Source organism: Neofelis nebulosa, chromosome 4 (assembly GCF_028018385.1).
Source record: "Neofelis nebulosa isolate mNeoNeb1 chromosome 4, mNeoNeb1.pri, whole genome shotgun sequence".
NCBI classification, from domain to species: Eukaryota; Metazoa; Chordata; class Mammalia; order Carnivora; family Felidae; genus Neofelis; species Neofelis nebulosa.
In genome coordinates, this window is record NC_080785.1 from 38,389,826 (window position 1) to 38,412,749 (window position 22,924).

Genomic DNA, 22,924 nt, shown 5'->3' on the forward strand with positions numbered 1-22,924 from the left:
TCAACATATGAAATGTCGGGGGGGGGGGGGGGTCGGGTAACAGACATTCACCACCCACCAAAAGAGTTTTAACATTTCATTTTCTACTCTATTGCTTAGCTTATTGTGTTTCTCTTGTTCTTCTGTGAAAAGAAGGGTCTGTGTGTTGAATAAACAGCCAGATTATTCCCAAGGAAGCGATTGGAGACATTTCCTTGGGAAGACTCTCTTGGCAGACAAACAAAATGCACACTGTATGTTTCTGCAGCAGCCCGACAGAGTGCAGCACAGCACTGCTCACACCCTCCTGGGGACGGAGCTGTACCAGATGTCAAATTAATTTCTTCTTTCTGAAATGTATAACACAGTTCATTCTGGGCTTCTGTCTGTTCAAGAATTTAGAGCCAGAACCTTAGACAAAGGGATTTTAATTGCACGCTGATAAAATGTCAAAACTATTGTGCATAAGATACATGTGCATTAAAACAACAACAACAACAACAACAACAACAATGCCTCCTGGATTACAAGATAGATTTCCCCCTGTGAGTGGAATCCATTTTGTAACTCATCAGAAAATCTTCAACCTGCAAGCAAATTCTTATAAATCATTTAGACCGTGTCTTTCTACTTTCTGGACTGCACAGTAATACAATGCACTAAAATGAGTGGTCTGCAAGTTTGGCTAACCTATTTTTAACTTTAAGTGGTAATTTTTACCTCCCTGTGAAAACCTTAATGACGAATAAGGGTCATTGTTTGAGAAAGTTGCTTATTCCGCAGAACACAGCTGTTATGCCTCATGTTAAAGCATGAAGAGCTGAATCAGAAGGTCACCTTCTCTAACAGTCTTTCTCGCTTTAAAAAGAAACACCCAAAGACAAGGAAGTGGCTTGATTTTCAAGGTCATCCAATGAAAGAAAAAGAGTTGCTCTAGGTTAAGGGAGAGGTTTTCAACCAAAGCAAGTTCCCAGAATTGCACCCAGAATAGCCAGGGTGGGCTCTGGGGTTTACAGAACAATTGCTAGAATTACCTAGAAATACAGAATCATCTCCCAAAAGGGAAGTTTTCGTTTCTATGGGGTAAGACACATTCTTTGAGGGAGTGATTAATGAGGCAAGATGCAAAAGGTCCGAGGCATTTGTCTGTATCCTAAGTCTAGCACTTAAGCAACAGGCAAAAATGTATCTATACATTTCCATTTGAGGGGTTGGAGTGCCCTTTAGGCACCTGGCTTCCTCTGCAGTCCAACTGGCTCTTCTCCATTCCAACAAAACGGCTCATATATATCTCGGTTTATAAAAACCTGTTCAACAAGTCTGAAGTTACACAACAAGAACAGACACCCCACTATTTTCATGATCAAATTACAAGTCTCTTAGCTGCCAGGAGCTCTTTCACATGCAGCCTGAAGCAGTGAAAACCCCTCATTCCTCTGTTAGACCCTTCAGGGCCTGTGGCCTCCTTCTTTTGGTCATTGGTGATTGCAAGTGAACCCGCAGGTCGCACTAGGGGGCTCACTACTGCTTTCAAGGAACCCTGCGTCAGGCGTGGGGCAGGGGGAGAAGCTCCCGGGGTGCGAGCGTGTACTCCTGAGCTCATCAGAGGTTACAGCTAAGCACCTTGGAGCTAAGATGCGGTGTCACTATCAAGGCAAGAGTAATTGCTAGGTGTTTAAATAAACTTTTCTGAAGGTCATCATGCAAGCAGCAATTACAAAAATACTAGGAGTGCAGCTCAGTGGAGAATCACTATCAAGGGGATGGATCACAGGGGGATTTACTGAAGGAGCAGCCAGCCTACAATCAAAGGTTCTAGGGGGAGGGAGTGGCCAGTGAAAAGACTGCTGTGAAAGCAGAGTGCGAAAGCTTGACCCGCGTCCCCCAGGGTTTGAAGAACATAAAAACCGGAACTGACTCTCTTCTGAAAGGCGTGAGCCATCGGGGGAAGAGAAGGGTGGTGGCAGCAAGCGGCACTTGTACAGCTGTGGACAGGGGCGCTCGTTTTCCAAACTGACATCGCACAGGCTCATCACACTGTCATCATCTTCATGGGGTCCCCAAAGGATGCCCGTTGGGACGAGGAGAGCCAGGCAAGGACCGGAGGGGGATTCGTAAGCAATCAGAGAGAACTGTACTTGAGGGGGGAAATCGTGTAATTGGATGGAAAGGGGAAAGGAGTCCAGAGAAAGTCCTCAGGAGAGAAAGCCCAGCATTCGGACCTCTCCATAACAAAGGGTATCTGCTCTCTAGGAGAGGACTGTGTGCAGCTCCAGCTAAGTTCAAAGGCAGGCCGTTCTCCTCCCACCATCCTCTTGCACAATTAAACCGTGTGGGAGGCTGAGGTGTGGAGCAGAGAAGCGGATGGACAGACCCTCCCCCGCGCTGGTCTGTGGGGCCTCAGGTCAGCCCCGGGCTGAGCACGGAAGGTGGAGGTGGGGAGATGATGTAAAACTTCGACTTAGTCAAGATAGGAGTTTTTAATACCTGAAAACAGCCCTCTTTTGACAACTGAAAGAGACCAGAAGCGCATGTCATTTGCCCAAGATGTCCGCAGAGCCAGAAAAGAAAATCCTACGTGGTGTTTGAGGGCAGCTCATTACACAAACTGGCTACATAAGTTTGACCAACCATTGCCAACAGATGAAAAAAAAAGTCTACTGGCCCAGAGGCTTTGGATGTTTGGGGCAAGATAGAGAAGCCTTTTAACTATTATCAGAGGGTAAGAGCAAGGTGACATGAGATTGTCCCTGGAACTTCAAAGCAGGAAACATTAAAATGACAGCTTGGACACCTTAACCATCCTAAGACTAGACACAAGTATTTGCTGAGTATAGCCCAGGTTTTCTCCAGAAGCTAGCAGAAAGAACCTCCTTCCCTGGTTATCCCTTAACTACCTGGCCCTGTCACACCACACCTGTGGTCAAATATTTCATTTCAGCGGCCTCACTTTCAGAGGCAAGTGGCCCAAAAGTAATATGAGAATTTTAAACAAAAGAAGGAGATCGAAAGGCCTGATGAACAAGCATGTAGAAGGAACCTGGGGTGCTGAATTTGGAGACTTAAGGAGTCCACTTCGAGGGCTGTGGCCTGCATCGTGGTGGCAGTCATCGTGTGTGCCTCTAGATGGCACACCTGCCACTTTGCACGCAGTTAGGGGGTGGATGGTTTTGTCTTCAGAACCTTTGTGTCAAAACCCCTCCCAGCTGTCTTTTAGGAGAGAGGGGTCATCTTAAGACCTAATAAGCAAGGCCATTCCCTGCTGGGGAGCTCCCTCTCCCTTGAAATGCCCAGTGTCAAGGAGAGAATTTTTCTTCACACACGGAATTGGAACTCAAGGCTGAGAAGCAGGCGAGGAATGGAACTGGATACCGTAGGACTCGTTTTCCTAGGTCTGCTTCTCAGGGAAGAAGAATGTTCAGAGTTGGCTCCCGGGGGGCAATAGGAGAGATTCTGGCTTCTAATACATAGGGAGGCTGGTCAGAAAGTAAGAAAAAAATCCTAGCAAATCTAAACAGGTCATATAGAATTCCATTTAATAACTTCAAGTTATTTTCAAGGCCCTCAAATTCCCATATTCCAATTTGGAATTGCCAAGGGGTGTGGGGGAGGGTTCTGGTCCCATGGCTCTTTGGGCATTGGGTGTGAATAGTGGACACTAGTAGAGAAAAGGTTCTGAAGCGCCAGGCAGAACTGCTTGCTTTTCTCATCAGCCACTCAACCAATGTGGGATGTCATCACGGAAGCCTATGGGACACAATGTTGAAATATGTAAAGAAAAGGATCAAAACTCTTTGGCGAGTAACATCTTAAATCTCACAGTCATCTAAGAACTCTTGTCCCCTACTTCGTCTCCTCCTTTTTCAAAGCATCTATAGTATATTTCCAGAGCAGGCATGAAAATAAACAACAGTTTTTATGTCCTTTCAAGGAATCATTTTGAAACCTGAATGGTAGATTTATGATGGGGATTTAAAATGGACTATCCACCCTAATGTAATGCTAGTCTTTTGGTGCAAGGATGATGTGTACCGTCATTATCACAGGATCTTTGAACACTTTTATTTTTATTTGTAGTGGTGATGAGCTTAAACTAGTCCACTCAACACTCTCCTAACGAACACATTTTGCGAGGTAGCAGCTAAGCTTAGATGTGTAATCAATCCGTAGAGGGGAGCAAATACACATATACAAAGAAACGATAAGTATAAATAATATTTATTGAATGCTTAATATGTGCCAAGCCCTGTTCTAGTATTTTATTCACATGCATCGTCTCATTTAGTCAGCACAGTAGTCTAATAAGATATGAACCATGAGAAACTCCCTCTTATCCACAGGAAGTACATTCTAAGACTGCCAGTGGATGCCTAAAACCACAGATAGTACTGAACCCTGGATATACAATGTTTTGTCACATACATACACCTGTGATAAAGTTGAATTTACAATTTAGGCACAGTTACAGATTAATAACAATAACTAAAAATAAAGTAGAACAATTATAACAATATACTTAATAAGTTCTATGAATGTGGTCTCTCCCCACCCAATAGCTCATTGTACTCACCCTTCTTGTGATAATATGAGATGACAAAATGCCTACCTGATAAGATGAAGTGAGGTGAACACCGTAGGCACTGTGACCTTCTGAGGCTACTCCTGACCTTCTGACGATTCATCAGAAAGGACCATCAGCTTCTGGACCACAACTGACCGCAAGTCACTGAAACGGCAAAAAAACAAAACTGCCGATAAGGGCAGACTACAGGATCATCATCTCTCCTTGCTATGGATGAGGAACCATCTCTGAGGCACAGAGTAGTTAAGTGACTATTCCAAAGCCAAACAGCTTACAAGTGTTGTTGTTTGCATACTGCCCAGCCGTGTCCGTTATTTTGTATCCATTCACACAATAACATAATAGTTCAACGCCCCTAATAATAGCACCTCCAGGACATGACCAATTTGCTCCCATATATGCAATTCTGCAATTTCTCCATACACCTGCCACCCAGCCTTTAGCCAATTTAAAACAGCTTAACACTTAGTGGGTCTGATTTAATGAAAATCTTAAGAATGAGTTCAAAGTTTCCAGTTAATATTTCTGAATGTACGCTGCTGTTGTGTTCGACATCTTAAAACTTTTTCTTAAGAATGGTTCGGTTAGGGGCGCCTGGGTGGCGCAGTCGGTTAAGCGTCCGACTTCAGCCAGGTCACGATCTCGCGGTCCGTGAGTTCGAGCCCCGCGTCAGGCTCTGGGCTGATGGCTCGGAGCCTGGAGCCTGTTTCCGATTCTGTGTCTCCCTCTCTCTCTGCCCCTCCCCCGTTCATGCTCTGTCTCTCTCTGTCCCAAAAATAAAAAAAATAAAAAAATTAAAAAAAAAAAAAAGAATGGTTCGGTTATGCGATTTTTCCCTTTAAGACAAATGAAAAGTCTAGATATGTTCATATGTTATGGGCTGTAATTAATTTCACTGTTCAATTTCCTCTAAAGATAAGATACTTTTCCTGCCTTATAACACCCACTCTTCACTGCTGGTTTCAATCTTGGCAACATTTACATAAAATACTATACCAGTCTCCTCACTCTGTCCCCTGAGACCTCATTCCTCCCCGTCCGTGTGACCCAGCATGGGCCAGTGGCAGGGGTTCTCACACGATTTTAAATCATTTGGGACAAGTTAGAGTTGAGACTCGGATTTCTGAAACAACAAACTGGACACAAAAAAATAGGCTATTAGGGTCAGATTGCTGTACTTAGGAGAGAGAGGTTTATGTTTGAATAAAATGGAAGCTCAGTGGATCTTAATGTTTGTGGAGCCTAGGGCTAGAGTAAAAATGTTGGTGAGGGTGTGGAGAAAAGGGAACCCTTGTGCACTGTTGGTGGGAATGTAAACTGGTGCAGCCAAGATGGAAAACAGTATGAAGATTCCTCCACAATTAGAATAGAACTACCATATATGATCCAGCATTTCCGCTTCTGGGTATTTATTTGAAGAAAATAAAAAACCGACTGAAAAAGATATATGCACCCCCATTTTCACTGCAGCGTTATTTACCGTAGCCAAGACATGGGAGCAACCTAAGTATCCATCAATGGATGGATAGATAAGGAAACTGTGATACTCCGCCATAAAGAGAAAGAAAACTTGCCATTTGTGACAATATGGATGGACCTAGAGGGTATTATGCTAACTGAAATAAGTCACAGAAACACAAGTACCATATGATCTCACTAACACATGGAATCTAAAAAATAAAAGAAAACTGAATCCACAGATACAAAGAACAGAGTGGTGGTTACCAGAGGCATGGGTGGGAGTAATGGGTGAGGTGAAAAGAAGGCACAAATCTCCAGTTATAGGTAAGTTATGGAATGCAATGTACAGCATGGTGACTACAGTTAACAATGCTGTATTGCATATTTGAAAGTTCCTAAGTTGGTAGATCTTAAAGGTTCTCCTCACAAGAAAAACAATTTATAGCTATGTGTGGTGATGGATGTTAACTAGACTTATTGTGGTGATCGATTCACAATATATACAAACATTGAATCATTATGTTGCACCCCTGAAACTAATATAGTGTTATATCTCAATCATACCTCAGTAAAAGAAGAAAACACTTCTTTCAAAATGTTCTATGAAAATGAAACAGCAATACAACAATTATAATCAATGACTTAAAAAGAATTTATTGTATCAAAGAAATTGTAACATAAAATTTTACCACCCCAACCCTTTAAAATTTTTCTTTAAATGTTTATTTATTTTTGAGGGGGGGGAGGGGCAGACAGAGAGGGGGAGACACAGAATCCAAAGAATCTAAAGAAGGCTCCAGGCTCCGAGCTGTCAGCACAGAGTCTGATGCAGGGTTCCAACTCATAAATCGCAAGATCACGACCTGAGCCAAGTTGGGCACTTAACCGAATGAGCCACCCAGGCAACTGCATCTCAACCATTGTTTAATGTATTGTACGATATTATTAACTATATGCACCTTGTGCAACAGATTGCCAGAACTTTCTCATCATGCAAAGTTGAAACTCTACACCCATTGAATACGTTCCTTTTTGCCTTCCCCCCGTCCCTGGAAAATACCATTCCACTTTCTGTTTCTAAGAGTTTGACTACTTTAGATCTTCATATAAGTGAAATCATGCTCTATTTGTCTTTTTGTGACCAGTTTATTCCAGTTAGCGTCCTCAAATTTCATCCATGTTATAGCATGATTAGTGATATTTTAAGTTATTTTTGGAAATACTAAATCTCATTACATTGTTTTATAAAAATAAAATTATAATTTTTGCCAGCAATGGAGGTGAGCCACTCAGATCTCACTTCAAAGAGAAAAATGGCCGAGAAGTGTGCAGTTATCAATGGCCTCTCACCACACCTTCAGGATTTGCCTCAGTGTGTGGCCAAGGATGTGCCATCCCAAGGGAGCTGTCAGTTAGAGGCTGTAAGGAAAGAAGATGAAGGCTAGCCATTTCTGCTCAATCTAAGACTCCCCTATAGGCAATCTTTGCACCAGAGATCCCCACTGTGCTGGTCAAAACTTTCTCAGAAGTGTATTGAAGGCACAGGCCCTTCCTACCCAAACTTACTTCCTTTCCTCTCTTCTTTCATGGGTGTCAGACCTACATTATGGCCTGAAGGCTTTCTTGACCCACTCCTCCTCCCTTTTCCTTTTATCTTTAATAGACATTTCCCCCAGATAAATCCCTTGTACTTTTGCCTTTGACATCCGCTTCCTGAAAAACCCAAACTGGCACAATTTTCTAGCATTTAGTATCCATGTTAGTTGGCAGTGTATAGAATTAGTATTTCATTTTATTCATGTCACATCTCGGCCCACATAAATACAATAAATACAATAAATAAATACAACATTTAAAACAACATGGACACTTGGCAGTGCTGAAAAATGGTATTTTGTTGTACGAGGTTCTATTACATTCAAGATACCTGAGAGGAGGCATTCAAAAATTAATTAGTCTTCTCTCTTTTTTGTTGTTGTTTCTTCTTTTTTCTTTTCTTAAGTTTATTTATTCATTTTCGAGAGAGAGGGAGAGAGAGAGAGAGAGAGAGAGAGAAAGGGGGAGGGGCAGAGATAGAGGGAGACAAAGAATCCCAAGTGGGCTCCATGCTGTCAGTGCAGAGCCCAATACGGGTCTCAAACTCACAAACTGAGATCATGACTTGAGCTCCAACAAAGAGTCAGCCGCTTAACCAACTGAGCCACCAGGCAACCCAATTTGTCTTCTCTTTACTAAACATTTCTGCTAGTCACATTCTCACACCAAAGCAGTATCTATCTCCAATGTCCATAGTGGTAAAACACACAGACCTTCAGGGCATTCAGAATGCCAGTGTCTATTATTTAAAAGTACTATGGACAAAAGATGTGGATAAAGATTTCCCTGGGTCCTGAACAGTATTAGCTCTGAAAACAGACATGTAATATCACAAGTTGTACTAGATGAGAGCCAAGATCTGGATCCCAATGATGGAGAACCTTATGTATTTACCATGCCTGTGAAAGACATGTGTCTAAAGCACAGGATTCAGGAAAGGAAACCACATTGCCTGGATCTAAAGATGGTGCTGGCACTTTAAAATGTGTGTCCAGACTCGTGGGGCAGATGGTGGGGTAGGAGGACCCTGGGCTCACCTCATCCCACAGATACACCTAGATAATACCCACATCAGTGCAGATAACCCAGAAAATAACCCAAAGACTGGCACAATAGACTCTGCAGCTAAATGTACAGAAGAGGCCACATCGAAGAGGGTAGAGATGCAGTCGGGAGCAAAGTGACCCAAGGGCACGACCACAGGAGGAAGAGATGCTGAAGGATCAGAGAGGGGAAAGGATCAGACCACACCCCTGGAATCCCAAGCACTGGACACCGGAAATGGGCTAATCATTCCCCATAACATTTGGCTGTGAAAACCAAAGGGGCTTAACTTCTCAATTTCTTACGATGAATCGGGCTTAACACCTGGAACTTTAAACATCAGCACATTTGAATCTCAGAAAGTTGAGGGGTGATGGAAAACTAAGTAACTGCCTTCAAAGAGACAGCATAGCAAACATCCCCACTGAGATACAGCACAGAAGCAGCAATTTGAAAGACAGCTGTGGTGAACTGGAGGGAGATTTGTTTGCTAATCTCAGGGCCCCTGCTGGAGGGACAGAGATATTTGGGAGACTTCCTTAAGATCAAAGTGGCTGGCAGGTGCCATTTCCATCACTCAGCCCCAAGCCTAGATACACAAATCAGCACAGCACAAACACTCCCTACCTACCTTGCTAACATTGTCCCCACCCTCGCACACTTCTGTGGATCTGCCCCCTCCAACCTGACCCCCGCCCATAGCAGACCTGACCAAACCTAGCTAACATTGCAGACCCCACCCCAGTGCTCTCCTGCATCCACCCTATCCAGTAAACATGGAAGCATGCAAGTAGCCCCAGTAGGGGTCAGCATCACTCCAAAGTGATTCCTGCTGGGGGGTGGGGGGGACGAAGAAAGGGAAGATAGCCACACACACCAGTCCAACTGTGGCTCTAGCAGTAGGCTGGGGGCAGGCATTGGATCTGACTGCTGGTCCTGCTTTCCACCAAAAGCTTTTCATACAGCAACACAGGAAAAGCGCCCTGTAGTTACGTGCTACTGCATCTTTGGCAAATGCCTGATCTGACTGAACTCAAGCCCATGGCAGCCCCAGACTTGTCCACTAACACCACAGGGACCAGACATCGCCCACGATAGGCAAAGACAATCACTGCAGATGACTAGGCTGAAGGAAAAAGTGACTCAGCTACAACAGCAGAGTGCATGCAACACATGTAGGCAAAATCCCTGAAATGCCGGGTTCTGGTAAACAGGGGATATTGCACTACAGGGCACGAAAGGACTTCTTCATAGACCACTACTTTCAAGAAAAGGATACATAGTTGACTTTCTTAACACATAGAAATAGACATGGAGGGTTAGAGACAAAGGAATATGTCCCAAATGGAAGAATAGGACAAAATCACAGCAAGAGCCCTAAGTGAAATGGAAATAAATAATATGCCTGATAAAGAATATAAATAAATGACAATAAAGATACTCACTGGACTTGAGGAAAGAGTGGAGGATATCAGTCAAACTGTTAACAGAGAGATAAAAAAGAACCAATCAGAGATGAAGAACATAATAAATGAAATTAAAAAAACATTAGATGGAATAAATAGTAGATTAGAGGAATCAGAAGAATGAATCGGCAATCTGGAGGACAGAGTAATGGAAAGAAACCAAGCTGAGCAGGTGAGAGAAAAAAATGTTATGTGTGGCTGTGCACTGCAGAAAAAGTTCTCAGACACTAGACTGAGTGGATGTGCAAGGCTGCCTCTGTGAGAGAGCAGCTGCACAGTAGACTGCACATAGCCTTTATTTCATATTTCCTTAGATATAAGTATCAAAGAATGTCAAAGCATGGAAAGAGAACACAGAGGATCTTTAGACATTAACCAGACGTATAGCTGGTGGCTATGTGAAGGCATGCCACAAATATGTGTAGTTTCAAGGAATGTCAGGGAGTTACAGCAGGTTTTGTATCTTAACTGTCCTTTGGGGGATCATGGAGCTCTGTATCTCATAGTGCTATTGCATTCAACAGCCTTGAGATCAGAACATTGCTGACATTTCAGCTATTGCCCCATTCACCTTCCAGGACTTACAATACCTTTTCTGGAAATAATTCCACAAGTATGCAAAATGAGAAGAGACTTAGGGAACTCAGAGATACCATCAAGTGTAATAACAGTATTATAGGGATCACAGAAGGAAAAGAGAGAGAAAAAGAGGAAGATATAATAGCTGAAAATTTCCAAAATGTGGGGAAGGAAACTGAAATCCAGGTCCAGGAAGTACAGAAAGCCCCCAACAAATTCAATCTGAGGAGGTCTACACCAAGACACATAGTAATTAAAATGGCAAAATGTAGGGGTAAAGAGAATTTTAAAAGCACCAAGAGAGGAGCACCTGGGGGACTCGGTCAGTTAAGCGTCCAACTCTTGATTTCAGCTCAGGTCATGATCTTGTGGTTTGTGAGTTCAAGCCCTGCATCAGGCTCTGTGCTGACAGCATGAAGCCCACTTAGGATTCTCTATCTGCCTCTCTCTCTGCCTCTGCTCTGCTCACACTCTCTGCTTTTCAAAATAAATAAATATACTTTAAATAATAATAATAATGATAATAAAAGTAATAAATAGATAATCAGAAATGAAAAACATGATGAGTTAGCAAAGATATTAAACATTTATTATAAATATTATAAATATTCATGAAGGTAGAGAAAAAACAAGACCTTCATGAGGGGAGGAATGGAAGATATTAAAAAGGTCTAAATGAGACTTTTAGGGATGCAAAATACAATGTCTAGATGAAAAATATACTAGATGATATTAATAACAGGTATGATGCTGCAGAGGAAAAGATAGCTGAGCTTGAAGAAATAGCAGTAACACTATCTGTGATGGGCAGAATTCTAAGATGGACTCCCAAGATTTCATGCCCCTGGTGCACAATTCTCATGTAATCCACAGAACTCTGGTGATTATGTTATGTTATATGACACAGATGATCCTAAGCAGAGAGATTATCCAGGCAGACCTAAGTACATGGGTTTTTTGAAAGCAGAGGGTTTCTCTGGCTGATCACAGAGGGGAAGTTACAGATCAAAGCAAGAAAAGTATTCAAAGCACTGTTACTGGGTTGACAATGGAGGGTCACATGTGGTAAGACACATTGGCAGTCTTTATCTGATAAGATCAGCTATGAGCTGAAAGACAGAAGAGAAATGGGGACCTCAATTCTACAACCCCAAGAAAATGAATTTTGTCAACAACCAGTGAGCTTGGAAATGGATGCTGAACTTCACATGACAGCCTCATCCCCAGTCAGCACCTTGCTTTCAGCCTTGTGAGATCTTGAAGAGAGACATGTTGTGCCAGACTCTGACTTATACAACTATGAGTGAATAAACTGATGTCATTTTAAGCCTCAAAGTTTGTAGTAATTTGTTATATAGCAATAAAAAACTATCCATGAAGGAGAGAAAAAAAGATTAATAAACACACAAGCATCAGTGACTGACTGTGAGCAATATAAGGGATTCTAGTATTTGTGTAATTAAAGTCCTAGAAGAAGGGGAAGGGTATATTTAAAGATGTAATAGACAAAGTGTGTATAACATATACCAAATTATGCCAAGTATATAATAAATGCAATTATTACTATGCAAAATTTACTTTCTATTCAATAGTTTAGCCTGGGTGCCTCAGTCGGTTAAGTGTCGGACTTCGGCTTGGGTCATGATCTCATGCTTTGTGAATTCAAGCCCTGCATTGGGCTGTCTGCTGTCAGCACAGAACCTACTTTGGGTCCTCTGTTCTCCCTCTGTCCCTCCATCCCCCCCTCAAAAATAAATAAACATTTTAAAAAACTGGGTGAAGTAGAAATTAGTTCCTATTTAATTTACTGAAAGAGAAATTACTATATGAAATGTATTGAACCTATAAAAAATAGTATGTAGATTTTATAGGCTCAATGCCTAAAAGTTGATCATGCAGGGCGCCTGGGTGGCTCAGTCGGTTAAGCATCCGACTTCGGCTCAGGTCATGATCTCACAGTCAGTGAGTTCGAGCCCCGCGTCGGGCTCTGTGCTGACAGCTCAGAGCCTGGAGCCTGTTTCAGATTCTGTGTTTCCCTCTCTCTCTGCCCCTCCCCTGTTCATGCTCTGTCTCTCTCTGTCTCAAAAATAAATAAACGTTAAAAATAAATAAATAAATAAATAAATAAATAAATAAATAAAATAAAAGTTGATCATGAAACTTGACCTGACACCAATCATTTTCTAGGAGATTATCAGCAGATTCCTGGCCTCACAGAGCCTCATTTCATTAATAAATGTCCAATATCAACTACTATGTAAAAACAAAATAATTTATTAAAATCAAGACTATCTGCTAAACAACCATTTCAAAAATATAAAACTCCAGTGCCATTGTTGCAGGAAGCCTCTGTGATAATACCTAATGATCTCCACTATCTGATATTCATGCCCTTGCATACTCCTTCCCAGAATGGAATTATTGGCTCACTTGTAATGACTAGAATATGGCAAGAGTGATAACATGGTACTTTTGAGATTAAATTATAAGACTGTCTTCTGTTTTGGGTTCTCTCTCTTTCTCTCTCTTTCATCACTAGCCCACTAGAAAGCCAGTTGCCATGTTTTGAGGCAATCCTGTGGAAAAACCCAACTGGCAAGTGATTGAGGCCTGTCAACGAGCACATGTGTGGACTTTGGAGGGAATCTCAGTATTATCACCAGTTGAACTATTGGGTGAGACTACAACCCCAGCTGATAACTTGACTGCAACCTCCCAAGAGACCTGGAGTCAGAGGCACCACACCTAAGTACACTTAAGCTGTGCTCAGATTCTTGACACACAGGAATTCTTTTAAGCCTCTATGGGTTGGGAAAATTTGTCACACAGCAGTAGATAACTGATACAAATTAATTATTCAGCAGTTTAATCTTTTTCATAAAGAAATTCTGAAGATCTTTTTTAGATAATATAGGGGAAAATAATCCTACCTTCTACTTTGTGTACCATAGTATTTTCATGGATCTGTAAGCAAGTCAACATGTATCAGGTTATTACATGAACATTCAAAATCTGTAGTAATTTGACACCATAATGTATTCAACTATTGTCACCAATGAGTAGTGTGATACAGAGAACAGAGTTTACCAGGAACCAAAGTAACATTTCCACCATTTAACTCTTGTTATCATTTTCTAATCTTAGAGAATTATTAGGTTCTTTTAAAAGTGTTCCAGAGAGATATCTTTAATTGCTGGTGTTATGTTCAAGTTAAACAACTTTCTACCCACACAAATGGGTAGAATTATATGACTCACTAATTCTCCCACTGAACAGAGCTCCACAAAACCTTTTGGTCATCTGGCTCAGCTAGCACCTTTGGGGTTAATAACCTAAGGCTCTCTGGGACCTAATAATTATATCAGACAAATATATATATATATATATATATATATATATATATATATATATATATATAGCTCCTCCTAGCTAAGTAATATCGAGGCTAGAGACACGAGACAAAGAAGATGATGATGAAAATAGCATTGGTAGAGCAGTTTAATGTTTACAATATTATTTGTCATTCACAGTTTTATTTGTTTCTCACCAAAAATCCTGTGTACCTAGATGTTTTGATCATAAGCCCTTTTCACCATGCTTATTCTTTGTTCTGTATCTAGGACAGGGTTTGATAACTCTGGAATTCAAAGACATTTGACTCAAACAGAGTAACTGTTAATTCCATAAGCCATGAAATGCCTGCATAAAAAGTAAATAGATCCATCATAATGAGAAAAATCCTATACCCTACTGTCTTCCCAACCTACTCTTGGCTGGACTTTGAAATTTTTTCTGTTCCATATTGCTTAAGACTTTTTTTTTTTTTTTTTTTTTTTTTGAGAGAGAACGTTTACTCTGGCTTAATGAGCCAAATTCTTTGAGCCAACAGCTACCTTCCCTACAAGCCCATAAACAAAATTGACCATATTTGTTACAGGAAAAGGCAGTCCAATGACATGGTAATGACTGCCTACTGTAGAATTTTCATCTCCTGCAGAAATTTATGGCCCCATTCACCACAGCATCATATGCCTCCTAGAAAAAGAAGCAATGAGTAGTTTATTCCTGTCTAGAAATTGATGTGTAGCCAGGGGTAACATGTGCACATTCACATCTGCCTAAAGCAGGGTGTAAAATGTGCCCATGAATCAAAGATTCTCTAGTATTTTTAAATCACAGAAAGTCAGAACTAGCTGCCAGAGGGAGGCTTTGGTAGATAGGCAGCACTTTGCTGAAATATGTGCCTTGATCTGTTGTTCCATTTCCTGGACTGGATGTTCTGCACAGGTCCTTTTGACCCTAATGTTGTAATGCTTGTGGACCAGCTGAGTTCATTTAAGGAATCTTCCTAAGCTGTGCTAGTAATGTGTTGAATCCTTGATGTCATCTGATATTTTTCATGGGTGCTTTGGATGATGAGACACAGTATACATGGAAGAATATTACAATATAGCTATGGCAGGCAAGGAGTCATCAAATCTAGTTGAAAAAAAAAAAAAGGAAACTGGTTGAATGAAAAAGAAAACATTACAAAATAACATGTTTGGCAAAGACCACTAGTGAAGTCCCAATTTCCCTTCCCCACTATTTCCTTTACATTAGAACCCCTGATATGAAACAGCCATCTGAAACAAAGATATTTCTCAGTAGTTCATCAGTAGATAAAGTCATTTGTTATGTTCTGGCCAATGAGATATAAGCTCTAGAGTTATGTGCAATATCTTGGAAGAGTCCTGCTGGCTCAAATTGCAGACAAGATGACCGGAGTGCAAGTAGCCATCCTGAACCACGAGGTGGAACTTATACGACAAGGATGGCGGACCAACAATACGGAGGGGAAGGGATCCCTGACACCATGCACGCTACCTCCAAACTTCATTTACATGACAGAAAAATAAATAGTTATCTTGTTTACATCACTACCATTTTGGGTTTTCTGTCACTCACAGCAGAATTAATACTGGTGACAAAGCAAGAATATTTGTATCCCATTTTAATAAAGTTATTTAGGTGTGTAGGCGTGTGTGTGTGTGTGTGTGTGTGTGTGTGTGTTAGGCCCAGCCACCCAGCATCCAGTAAGTATCCCATTTTAATATCACTCTGATTTCCTTTTAGTGAACTACCCCTCTACTGCTGTGTGATGCCATGGTGGCTGGTCATGAATACATTCTCTGTTTAATAGATCCAAGGGGGTCTCTAGAATCTCCTTTCATCAAGTCCTTCTTCTCACTCCCCTGTTTCAGTGAGAGTGTTTTAAAGCTCACTCCTAAGTACTCTCCATTTCTTGATGGTGCTCCTCCACAAAGGAATTTATCATCCCCATCAGCATCTGCTACAACTATAAACAGATGGTTCACAAAATACATCTCTAGCCTGAACCTGTCCTTTGAATTTTGTATGCAGGTTATCAGTCAGGACCCTGGCAGAAATGAGTGATACACTCAGATTGCCACAACTTGAGTGGGTAGACAGGATATGGGGAAATTAAAAGAGGTAGTGCAGTGTTCTGGAACAAGCAAGAATGCAGCCAGACCCTGGAGAGACAGGATTTGGAGGGGAGGGCATCTCACAAGAGCTATGATCTTTGGTTCTGGGATGCAGCCATCCCACAGCAACTTGGCAGGGGGGAAGCAAGGAAAACAAAGACCCACCTTACTCCGCTTTCTCCTTTGATCTGCTAGTGTACCCCACTAGACTAACCTGATCTGAAGCCAGAGGCAAAGGGAGTTTGTTGATGCAGCTCAGCTTCCCGGGGCTGCAAGCAGGGTGGAGAGGTCCAGATCATGTGTGGCACAGCCCATCTAGTCAGTTGCCTACTTAACATCTTTTGTTGTCTCAAGGCACCTGAAATTCAGCCTTCCTCACAGCACACCATTCATCCAGCCCCTTCCAGGATTTGGCCAACCTGCTCCTCTTTCATTGTTCCCAGGAAATGGCACCATTACCAATGTATTTCTGCAATCCAGAAACCTGGAAATTATTCCTGGACCCTCTCTTTCTCTGTCCATCCATACTCAGTCCATCACCAAGTCTAGGTACTTTTATGGAACCTAAATTCAGCAAAACAAAATCCATTTTATCCTAGGACTTTGAGTCTTGAGAACAAAGGTGCCGGCAAGGAAGGAAGGCCAGGCCAGGACCACTCGATCCCCGTCTATTATAAGCTCTGTTCTTTTTGTTTGTTTGTTTTGTTTTGTTTTGTTTTGTTTTAATTTTTTTTAAGGTTTATTTATTTTTGAGACAGAGAGAGACAGAGTATGAATGGGGGAGGGTCAGAGAGAGGGAGACACAGAATCTGAAACAGGCTCCAGGCTCTGAGCCATCAGCACAGATGCCTGATGCGGGGCTTGAACTCATGAACCGCGGGATCATGACCTGAGCTGAAGTCAGACGCCTAACCAACTGGGCCACCCAGGCGCCCCATAAACTCTGTTCTTTAGCCTCTCTTCAAACTTATAGGACTCCTATATTCTTCCAGTATAGCCTCTTTTTTTGGTCAATTTAGTGTGAGTTATTTCTGCTGCTTGAACAACAGTCTTAATGAATAAAGGAAAATGTTTAATTAGGAGGCTGAGAAAGTACATGCTCCTCAAACATCTCATCACTCTTTACAACTTACAGGATGTCTGAAACTATTCTCTATTTTTACGTATCTTCTCCAAAGAGAGGCATTAATGGATAATTTTGTTAATTAAAAGAATGTAAAGTAGAGCTATGTATAATTCAATCATAGCATGGGCCCATATGTCAGCAATGGGCATCTCCCAGAGGAAGGATTAGAGGTGATTTGTGTTTTCCTCTTTGGGTCTTTGGTCACCATGTTTTCTACCATAAATACTTACTAGCTTTGTGGTTGGGTTTTACAAAGTAAGTGAACATCATCTTAAAAAACAAGCTAAATAAACTATAGTGTATTGATGCTGGAATAATAATAAAAATGCTTTAATATCAAGGCAAATAGCAAGAAAGCAGCTATTACAGAATCGTATCAAAAGACAAAACTAAGGTTTGGATTTTGGATGGGTGTTTTAGTGATACACACATGCACACACTTGAACATACACACACACACAGTGGCTGAGGTCACTCACTCAGTGTGTATCCAGTTATTGAGTGTCTGTTTGTACTGTCTTGCTTATACTTGAAACAAGTTAATTGTTTGACTAGTAGATTGTACCTTCATTCTGTGTCCATATATAGCACAGAGCCTATACAGGTCTCACAAGTACAAATGAATGAAGACTTTCATTCTTGAAACACTATGGTCTTGTGTGGAATTACACAGTGTGGCCCGTGAACCCCCTGTATCAGAGTCACCTCTGATGAAGACACCTAAGTTCCTCCCCAGGAACCAGAGAAGTTGACAAAGTGAAGATGAAATTTAAGCCTGATTTTTTTTTAATATTTTGATTTTTCAAAAAATTTTATGTAATCAATTTTTTAAATTTACATCCAAGTTAGTTAGCATATAATGCAACGATAATTTCAGGGGTGGATTCCTTATTGTCCCTTACCCATGTAGCCCATTCCACATCCCACAACCCCTCCAGTAACCCTCTGTTTGTTCTCCATATTTAAGAGTCTATTATGTTTTGTCCCTCTCCCTGTTTTTATATTATTTTTGCTGCCCTTCCCTTATGTTCATTTGTTTTTTCTCTTAAAGTCCTCATATGAGTGAAGTCATATGATTTTTGTCTTTCTCTGACTAATTTTGCTTAGCATAATACCCTCTAGTTTCATCCATATGGTTGCAAATGGCAAGATTTCATTCTTTTTGGGGCACCTGGGTGGCTTGGTCGGTTAAGTGTCTGACTTCGGCTCAGGTCATGACCTTGCAGTTCGTGAGTTTGAGCCCCATGTCAGGCTCTGTGCTGACAGCTCAGAGCCTGGAGCCTGCTTTGGATTCTGTGTCTCCCTCTCTCTCTCTGCCCGTGCCCCACTCACACTCTGTCTCTCTCTGTCTCTGAAAAATAAACAAACGTTAAAAAAAAAGTTAAAAAAAATAAATAAAAGATTTCATTCTTTTTGATTGCCGAGTGATACTCCATTGTATATATAAACCACATCTTCTTTATCCATTCATCCATCGATGGACATCTGGGCTCTTTCCATACGTTGGCTATTGTTAATAGTGCTGCTATAAACATGGGGGTACATGTGTCCCTTTGAAACAGCACACTTGCATCTCGTGGCTAAATTCCTAGTAGTGCAATTGCTGGGTCATAGGGTAGTTCTATTTTCAATTTTTTGAGGAACCTCCATACTGTTTTCCAGAGTGCCTGCACCAACTTGCATTCCCACCAACAATGCAATAGAGATCCTCTTTCTCCACATCCTTGCCAACATCTGTTGTTGCCTGAGTTGTTAATGTTAGTCATTCTGACGGATGTGAGGTTGTATCTCATTGTGGAATATTTTAATTTTTTTCAATGTTTACTTATTTTTAAGAAAGAGAGAGAAAGAGACAAAGCACGAGCAGGGAAGGGGCAGAGGGAGAGAGGGAGACACAGAAACCCAAGCAGGCTCCAGGTCTGAGCTGTCAGCACAAAGCCTGACACGGGGTTCGAACTCAGCAACTGCAAGATCATGACCTGAGCCTAAGCTGGATGCTTAACCGACTGAGCCACCCAGACACCCCTAAGCCTGATTTTTAATGATATAAGTAGATAAAGAATTAACTGGCCAAAGAAACAAGAATCTGGCATTCTAGGTAGTATAAACAAAAAATATTTCAGAACATAATTCTAGAGCTTCCTAATTAAGTAACTTGTAAATAATGTGTCATAATAACAGTATTACAGACTTATACTTCTGCTACCAAGAAAGTGTCCATGCTCAAGTTAAAAGCTGAATGCTGGCACTGTTCATGGCCTGAATAAGTAATTAACATATTTATTAATTGTCCTCCTGTTTATACTTCAAACAAGTTAATTGTTTGACTAACATACTGTACCTTCATTGTAAGTTACATGTGACCAATAATAAGCTGGACTTTTATAGCAATCTTTGAGTTAGACTCATCCTATATTTTACCCCTGGAGCCAAGTTCAACAACACTATACTAATACTGCCTTTGAGTTCATAAAACATCCAGAAAACTTACATGTAACTTGTCTTTTAAAAATCAGCAACTGAAGTATTAACAAAATGATTATTTCAAAATCATAACTCCCCAAACTGCTTTTACTTTGCCTTAATTGTAGTTAACTCATTCATCCATTTATCTATTGATTGATATATTCAGTCATTCATTCAAATATTCATATACACAGAACACTGTATACATATGTAAGAAACTGGAGATTCAATGGTAATTAAATCCTTCCCTCAAATAAAAAAGCTCACAGATAAGTTTACAGATAAAACGGATATGAGAGATAGCATGTGATAAATGCCACAAAATTAAAACATACAAAGTACTAAGAGAGCTCCGAGGTGGGAAAGCTAGCTGCTACCTGGGTTTCACAGGACAGCTTTGCCATTTACAGGTCAGATAATGAGGGAATAAAGCTGACAGTCTCAACGTCCAGATATGGGAGTGGAAGAATCAAATAGATGCTTGGAGTCTGGGTAGCGATAATGGAAGCCAAGAGGAAGAACAGCTTTTGAGACGGGGAGTGATGAGTTCTATTTAGGGCTGAGTCTCATATGCTGCTGGGATATCTAAGGAGATATGAGAGCAGACAGTTGGGAAAACTAGTCTCTGGCTCTGGAGAAGGTATAGGGCTTAGGGTCACATGGTCAAGGTTGGAATCAAGGCTCACTAACAACTCAAAATGCGGCCTAAGTTGTGTTGTTAAGCCTCTTTGATCTTCAGCTTCTTCCTCTGCAAAGTGAAAATACTGTGTTAAAGCCAAGGTCCCCAAAACCACAGGATTTTAGGTGGTCCACACAGAAACTTCGTTTTACTATTTTGTATTTATTTTTTATGTGTTAAGAAATATTGCGTAAGAAAACTTTGATTTCACTGACGTTATTTCTTTGGCTAAGTGAAGAAAAAAAAGCATGTTGATTTTTAAGGAATATTATACAGGCAATAGTCTGACAAGGTGGAGATTATAAAGATAGTTTGCAAATGCTAAGTTTGGAAAGCCAGATTTTAGTTGTCTAGAGGTGCTTGATACTAAATAGTCCTAAATTCTCTAGCAAATCATAGGTTTGATGGTATTTTCATAGGTGGAAATGGAGGACTAGATAAGATTGTCATGAAAAGGGGGCTCAGGGCAGAGCCTGGAGGATCCTACAATGAAGGAATGATGACAGGAGGTGAGACTGGGATGTGGCAGTCCTGTCAGCAGCCTCAGATGGAGGTGAGGGGTGCTGCAAGCAAAGAAGAAGGCCAAGAGGAATGGCAAGGAGCTATGCTTCTGTTCTTAACTCTGAGAAGTGGGAAGCAGGGAGGTTGCCCTGTGTAGAGGGAGCAGAAGGCTGGAGGAGACAGCCAGTTACTTGTACTTCACGTGCCGATGGAAGTACTCTGATCCTATGATTCAGTAAGCTGAGACTAAAGCATGGTGACATTAACTGCACCTCGTAGAACAACAAACTCAATCACATTCTGAATCAAATGTCCCACGCTCTGCGTCTGCACCTACTCTTTTAAGTGTGGGCAGTTCATTCCAACTGACATTTAACTGGTGTCTAACCAGTTCCAGACACTATTCAAGGTAGTGGGGATTTAGAAATGGATGAGATATATTTACTGCCTCAAAGAGCTCACAGTGTGGAAAGGAAGGCAGATATGTTTACAAATAAATTAGAATTCAGCGTGAAGCGTCTCATTATAAAAGTATGTGCAAGAAACAGCAGGAGGAGACAAGAGAAAGTGTAAAACTCTGCTTGGATGAGAATGGGAGAAGAGAAGGGGGGTAGTCAGGAAAGACTACCCATATACTGCATACATGACTCTAAGTCATAAAGGAAATTTTACATTTTCAGACACTCTAAGATATGTTCATTCAAACAATATCTACTAAATGCCTATTATGTGCTAAGCACTATTCTAGACACTAGGGATAAACAGCAAACAAAAGTGATTTTAAAAATCCCTGTACTCATGGAATTTACAAGCGAATGAGGGAAAACAAGTGACAGATCAGCAAATAAATAGTTTGTGAGATGGTGGTCAAGTGCTAGGAGGAAAAATAAGACAGGAAAGGAGGACGAGAAGGGCATGAGGTAGAGTGAGCTATTATTTTTAAAAGATTAGTCAGGAGGAAGTCTTAGTAAAAACAGGACTTTGAGCAAATTCCTGAAGGAGGAAAGGAAGCAAGCCATGTGGATTAAGAGGAACAGTGTTCCAAGAAGAGGGAAGAGAAAACGCAAAGGTTCTGAAGTAGAAGCATGCCTGGCATGTTTGGAAAAGCTTGGAGCAGAGTGAGTGGGCACCAAGGAGCAACAGAAAATAGGTTGGAGAGTTAACATAGAGCTGAATCAGCTTTGAACAGAGTGACAGGCTTTGGAAACATCATCCAAGTATGTATGTCCAGTGGCTACTGGACTCTTTGAATCTGGAGTTAAGGTGAGAGGTCTGAGCTGGGGGTACATGGTGGATAGATGGTATTTAAAGTCCTGAGCTTGCATGAGACCATCAAGGGAGTGAATGTAGATGGTGAATACAGGTCTGTGTTCTCCTAGAAGCAAGGAGACCTCCAGTGTTTCAACATCATGACAATGAGGAGGAACCAGGGAAGAAACAAAAAGAAGAGAAGAAGGGAAGTCAGGTGAGTGCAGCGTCCTTGAAGCCCAGTGAAGAATAGTTTCAAGAAGGAAGGAGTGATCCCATATGTCAAATGGGTCAGATGTTGCTAAGGGGTCAAATAAAAGGAAGACTACGAGTTTTCCATTGAATGAGCAGTGAATGTACACGTGCTTGTTGATCTCAATAAGACAAGTTTCCATAGACAGTGGGAGCAAAACCCCCTTCCTTAAGGGTTCAGGAAAGGAGAGTAGAACTGGAGCTGGGAAGCATAGACAACAAGAGCAACATCACTTCCAGGCATTCACCCATTTAGTCATTAACCAGATATCTATTGAGCTCCTGCTACATGCTAGACATTGGGATGAGTGCTAAGGACACAGATGGTGAACAAAACAGACATAGCTATTCTGTCTTCAAGAATCTGAAAATCAGACCAGTAAGCAAGTGTTCACAATACATATAAAACTACAATGGCAGAGGTAGGTACAGGGTGTCTGGGAGGGTGTAGAAGGGAGA